The sequence below is a fragment of the Cervus canadensis genome, chromosome 5 (assembly GCF_019320065.1).
Source record: "Cervus canadensis isolate Bull #8, Minnesota chromosome 5, ASM1932006v1, whole genome shotgun sequence".
NCBI classification, from domain to species: Eukaryota; Metazoa; Chordata; class Mammalia; order Artiodactyla; family Cervidae; genus Cervus; species Cervus canadensis.
Window position 1 is genome coordinate 89,601,025 of NC_057390.1, and position 6,657 is coordinate 89,607,681.

Here is a 6,657-nt window from a genome sequence, read left to right on the forward strand (position 1 = left end):
CTAACTGTTGCTTCTTGACCTGCATACAGATTTCTCAGGAGGCAGGTAAGGTGGTCTGGTATTCCCATCTCTTGAAGAATTTTCCACAGTTTATTGTGATCCACACAGTCAAAGGCTTTGGTGTAGTCAGTAAAGCAGAAGTAGATGTTTTTCTGGAATACTCTTGCTTTTTCAATTTAGTTTTATATATATATATAAGTGATTTAGTTTTATATATATATCAATTTAGTTTTATATATACATAAAAGTGATTTAGTTTATATATATGTTCATATTCTTTTTAAAATTATTTCCTATTATAATTTATTACAAGATATTAAATATAGTTCCCTGTGCTGTATAGTAAACACTTGTTATTTATCTATTTTATATGTGGCAGTGTGCATCTGTTAATCCCATACTCCTAATTTACCCTCCCCTCTCCCATCCCCTTTGGTAACCAAAAGTTTGTTTTCTATGTCTGTGAGTCTGTTTCTGTTTTCTCTTATTCCAGTATATTTCCTGGTTTCCAAAGTACTTGCCCTGAGAGGTACAAGTTAGTCTGGTGTTCGGATTCTTTGTTTCCCCACCCCTCCCCCCACCCTAGGCCACTGCAGAAAGAAGCTGGAAACAGAAAGGTCTCCAGTCTGACCTAAGTGGGGGGTGGGACCTAGGGGGATGGGACATCCCTCAACTTTGTGTCATCATCTTTCTAAATCTACATGTACCTCCAGCCATTCTCTCATCCTCCCCCTCTTTTTACAAAAACTAGCTCTTCTCACCAAGACCAGGTCCTTCCCCTGTGCCTGGATGCCCTCCTTACCTACCCTCTAAGGAACTTCACACCTTAATGTGCCTCTGTTGTGGTTAGCCTCTTCTTCTCTCCTGGGTTCTTTCCATTGTTTTCCAAACAGTCTCTTCTATTCTTTAAAGAAAAAGGAGAAGAAAAGAAACAAGATCCCCAGGTGATCACATGCACCTTGCTGTTTGAGAACTGTTGACCCAAAACCAACAGCTTCAGATGCCAACTGGAGGAGACTTGAACATCACAGCAAACTTGTGGTTGCTGACACGATTTTCTAAAATGGTGAATAACCCTTGGTAGAATCTGAACACAATAAGGTGTAATCTTCATTCACTTTGCATAGTATTTGCCTCCCTGGAATATTAAAATCATGCTAGAATGTACTTTGTCTTTGTTTGAAAAAGGGAGTTAGTTGTTCGGCTCAGATAATTGTACACAGGACTTTCACCTACGTAAATGTCCAGTGTGACATTCAAAAAATCATGATGCCTAATTGTCCATACATTGCAGGATGTCTAGCATTCTTCACTGCCCTATGATAAATGCCATTATGACTAGCAAAACTCCACCACAAATGTCTAAAAGCTCCAGGTGAGGAAATTCGCTGGCAGTCCAGTGGTTAGTACTCCACGCTTCCACCACAGGGGGCCCAGGTTCAATCCCTGGCCAGGGAACTCAGATCCCATATGCCATGAGGCAAAAAAACATTAAAATTTCTTGAACTGAAGAAAAATGAAAATACAACATATCAACTTAAAAAAAAAAAAAAGATTAAAAATAAAAGCTCCAGGTGAGAACTATGGCTCTAGACTCTCATTCAACAGCCTATTCAGGATCTCTATTTGGATGTCTCGCAAGCTACGAAACTGTTCTTAAGTGCTGGATCTCTTCCCCTAAACCCTGAACCTATTGCCCCTCCTGTTCCCCATTTCGGTTCTCTCGTTGAGGCTATGATAGTTATTGATATTGAATGACCAGTAGATTGAAGGTTTCATGTGGGCAGAATGTTTCTTTGATTTGTTCTCTTTGTATGCCTTAGAATAGTGCCTGGCATAGAGTAGGCACTTAAATATTTATTGAATGTATGCCCAGCAATTTTCCCAGCCCTAACAAACCTCAAAAAAGACAAGAAAATACCAGGAATTCCAGGTCAGAAAGCCCCCACTTTCCAGAAGGACTTCTAACATCCCTGATATTTCTCTCAGTTAAAGATGCAAAACAGCCCAGATCTACTGCTGACACTTTCCACTAAAGTTCTCTCACAGGAGGTCTGAGGATAAAGCCCAAATTCATCCACCTCAAGCATAAAATTTCTTTGAAGTCTCACCTTTTATCTTTTAAAGTCATACACATCTCACCTTTTATTCCCATGTTTAGCATGAAAATAATGTTTTAAATTACTTCCCCTTAGAAGAAAAATTCAAAGCCCGGGACTTCCCTGGTGGCACAGTAGATAGGAATCCGTCTGCCAGTGCTGGGAATGTGGGTTTGATCCCTGGTCCGGGAAGATTCCACATGCCATGGAGCAACTAAGTGTGTGTACCACAACTACTGAGCCTGAATGCTGCAACTACTGAAACCCATGTGCCTAGAGCCTTTGCTCCGAAACAAGAGAAGCCACCGAGATGAGAAGCCCATGCACTGCAACTAGAAAGTAGCCTCCATTCTCAGCAATTAGAGAAAGCCTGTGCAAGCAATGAAGACCCCATGGGACCAAAAATAAAAATAAATAAAAAGTTAAACAAAAAAAATTTTAAACCCATTTTTCCAACTCTTTAAGAAGAAATTCACTCTAGAAGATATTCCTCATCTATCAAGTGGCTCTGAATAGTCCCTGGCACACCACCACCAAGCCCTGATGGTAATTACACCAACAGTCAACATTTATTAAGCACTTATTATATTCTAGGCAGTACATTATGCACTTAACATGCATTATGTCTTTTTTTTTTTTTTTTTTTTGGCACTCAGGATCATAGTTCCCTAACTAGGGATTCAAACCCACACTCCTTTCAATGAAAGCCTGGAGTCTTTAACCATGGGGCCGCCAAGGAACTCCACATCATGTCTTTAATCCTCACAACAATCCTATAAAGTAAGATTTTCATTTTCATTTTAATTTAAGGCTCCAGGAAGGTATGTAACTTGTACTACAGCACAGAGCTGACGAGTTAAAGACCTGGGATTCAACTTGGTGTTTTCAATCACTGTGCTGTCCACTCCAGTTTGAAAAGCAAGTTTCTTGACTTTTAGGATAAGATTACTTTCAGACATCAGGAATGTCCTAAGAAATCACCCAACGCCAGTACTTTGCAAACTAGGGAAAGCACTGCAGTGTCTGGATCTCTGGGTGCACACATTTTTAGGGTCCACAAGTTCTAAGAGAAGTTTCTAAATTATGTGTCTTATAACCTACACATAATAATATAAGCATAGTTTGGATGACTGGGACAGCCATTTTATGAGTGATTCCTGATGCCCTAAATTTAGTGCTCATGTTTGTCCAAAGGGATTGCCTAAAATGATTGGTTTAACATAAAATGCAGATATTTTAGACTAGGGGTCAAATATTCAAGCCAGCAAGAAATCATTTTCCTTAAAACAGTGATTCTTAACCAGGTGTAATTCCTTCCTCATCCCCTCAACCCCTCTTCTAGGACATTCAGCAATGTCTGGAGGCTTTTTTTGTTTGTTTTTATAACAACTGGCATCTAGTGGGGAGTATCCAAGGATGATGCTAAATATCTTACAATACACAGAATAGGTCTCTTTCCCCCCATAACAAAGGATAACATAGCCCAAAATAGTGGTGCCAAGGTTGGGAAACCAAGCTTTAAAAGGAGTTCTATGGGGGAGAAAGAACAGAGTAGAGGGAAAAGGATTGGAAGTGAGGCTTCTCTAAATGAGCCTTGTTAAATAGCTTTGACTTTGAAATCCCATAAATAATTTATGTAAATATTTAAATCATTAAGTCATATAAATTTTTAAATAATCCCTAAAATGAAAAACAAGCCAAAACATGAACATAACTTTATATGAGGTTGATAACATGCCCACAGGAAAAAAAAAAAAAATTACCCCAATTGACCTTAAAAGAAAGTACTTTTGACCATACAACTTCAATGAGATATATTCTAAGCATAAAGGGGAAAAAACAGTAACAAAGAGATCTTGAATTTCTCGCAATAATCTTATTTGTTAGGAATGATACTAGCATTATTGTTTTAAAATGTCTATCTTGGAATAAAACATAGTAATTATTATCTCTCATGGTCCTATAGGTTGACTGGGCTTCACTGAGCAGTTCTCACTTGGGGTCTCTCATGAAGTTGCAGTCAGAGGTCAGCTGGGGCTGAATTCAGCTGAAGTGTTCAGTGGGGCTGAACATCCAAGATGGTGTACTCATGCTCTTAGCTGAGGAGCTCAACTGAAATGTTAACTGGACTACTTATATGCAGCCTCTTTGTACGTCTTAAGATTCTCACAGCAGTAGCTCTTAAAGCTAGTCCTACAACTGGCCCAGCGTCATTGTCCCTGGGTTCAGTGGATCACAGTAGTCGCAGGCCCAACCAGACCCAAGTGGGTGGAGATATAGACTCCATTGAGGAGTGCTATGTATGCTCAGGGAGGGAAGGAACGGATGGCAAAGACAGGCCACCGATACAGAGATACAGAGATTAGTACAGTGACACTATGGGAAATGGCCTTGCCCGCTGTTCATTGCTCTGTTTAAACGTCTCTCAAGGGACTTCCCTAGTGGTCCAGTGGTTAAGACTGCTTCTGCTGCAATGGGTGTGGGTTTGATCCCTGGTGGGGGGCGGGGTTGGAGGGGAGAGAACTAAGATCCCACATGCTGCAGGGTTTGGCAAAAAAATAAAAATAAATTTCTCTCAAATCCAACCTATTCTCTCCATCCTCCCCCTCTCCCCACCATTATTTTGGTCCACCTCTAAGAGTGAAGGCCTCATATCCGCTCATTCTGTTACTGGATAATTATTGCATACTCCCTGAAAGTTTTCCAGAAGACCAGATAGCCAAGATAAAATGCAAGCCTTAGTAAGGTGAAGCTACTCAGTGGCTCACTGAAACATTTAAAGGAAAGAACTGCCAGGAGGTCCTCTTATGCTGCCGCCTCTGGTCACTATGCTCCTTTCAAAGGCTCACTTCTTAAAAACAGGTCACAGAAATCGTCCTTGCTGAGTCCCAGTGAGTTTGGATTTCTTTAAAAATAGCTTGTTCTTCAAGTACAAAAAATAACATCTGAGACGTTTGTTTAAGTGTGAAACACACCTTTGTCATGACTCAGTACAGGCTGAACGGAAGTTTATTAAACTTTCCAAAAAAGAAAAATTTCCTCTTGAACCAAGAAAGCCTGAGAGACAACAGCTTGGGGTGGGGGTGGGGGGGGCGGGGAGGGAGCGGCAGGAAGAAAAGAGACAGACAGGTGGAACAGGGGGAGGAGCCATAAAAGGATCTTTCCCATCATGTGAAAGCAGCTTCCACCTTGAATGACCTTCCTCCCCCCAGCCAGCCTGATAATATTCCTGTCCTCCCTGCAGCCTCATTTAAATTTCACCTCTGTGAAGCCTTCCCTGACCCCTCCAGGTAGAGTTACTCCCTCCCTCTTTGTTCTCAAAACACTTTGAACGGGTCTTTATTATTAGCACATTGTATTGAAGTTGTCGGTTTACAGGTCTGTCTCCCTTCTTAAGGCTGTGAACTCCTCAGCATCTCGTCAGCAGGGACACTGAGTGAGTCATCAGAGAGCCCCTCTGCCTGGCGCCAGGCCGGGCGCGGGTGGGGTGTTGGGAGAGGTTGTTGATAAGAGATGGTCTTGCTGGGAGCCGCCTTCCATCCTGAGGTCGCTGCTTTCATTCCCTGTTCTACTTTCCAAATGCCTCCTGACTCTCCACACCCTCCAAACGCCAGATCTTTCAATCTACCTGCCTCGGAGCCCTTTTCAAGCTCTGCCCTCACTCTGGATACAAAGGAAGACCTGTGCTTGCTGCTACCTGAGGCCTGCTGCTGCCCTTGTCCACCGGATCACGTGCTCTTTGTTTCTGCAATTGACCCCCTTTCATGCCTGCATCATTGAGAATTTTCCCTTTCCGGTAAACTACTCCACCAACAAATATTCCACTTTTTCACAACTAAACACACACGCACACGACTTTCTCTGCAATTATCCTGTTCTATCCTCACCCCACTGTACTCTGCTCCACTTAATCTTATCAAGGTCATCTGTGTCTTCCATGTTGTTGAATCCCAGTGGTTAGTTCTTTCTCTGCCTCAGTTTACCTCCTGTCTAATGCACCCCCCCCCCCGCCTCTTCCCTACTGCCTTGGCACTGTGACCCTGCCAGACCTCAACAGCATCCAATACCACTGTTCTGCTCTTTTCTGGAAAATCTTTCTTCCAGGGCTTCCAGGACTTTCTGGGAAATCTTTCTTCCAGGACTCCATGAGCCCACCTTATTTTTCCACCTCACTGGCCACTCCTTCTCAGTCCCATTGGGCCGCATCCTTTCCCTTAACCCTTCTTCTGTTGGGGTTGGAGTGCCCCAGGACTGGGTCTTCAGACCTCCTCACTTATCACACCTACTCCATAAGAGATCCATTCCAGTCTCAAGATCTGACAGAGCCCTGGAGACTGCTCAGATTGCCATCTGCAACCCCAGCCTGGACTCCAGACTCAGTGGCTAACTGCCTGTGTCTTGGACATCTAAAAAGCATCTCAAGCTTCACATAACTAAAATCAAACTTGTGACATAGAGAACAGACACAAGAGGGGAGCAGGGGGCGACAAACCGGGAGAGTGGCATTGAAATATACTACTAGATACACTACTATATGTAAAATAGCTAGCTAGTGGGA

General features: G+C 42.5%; 1 long non-coding RNA gene across 1 annotated transcript; it reads left to right on the forward strand.

The window, feature by feature from the left end:
* LOC122442454 lies at positions 1-4,130 on the forward strand. Its single transcript, XR_006269654.1, has 3 exons — positions 1-45; positions 913-1,066; positions 4,066-4,130. It is a non-coding gene; the product is annotated as an uncharacterized LOC122442454 (long non-coding RNA).
* The last annotated feature ends 2,527 nt before the right edge of the window (positions 4,131-6,657 follow it).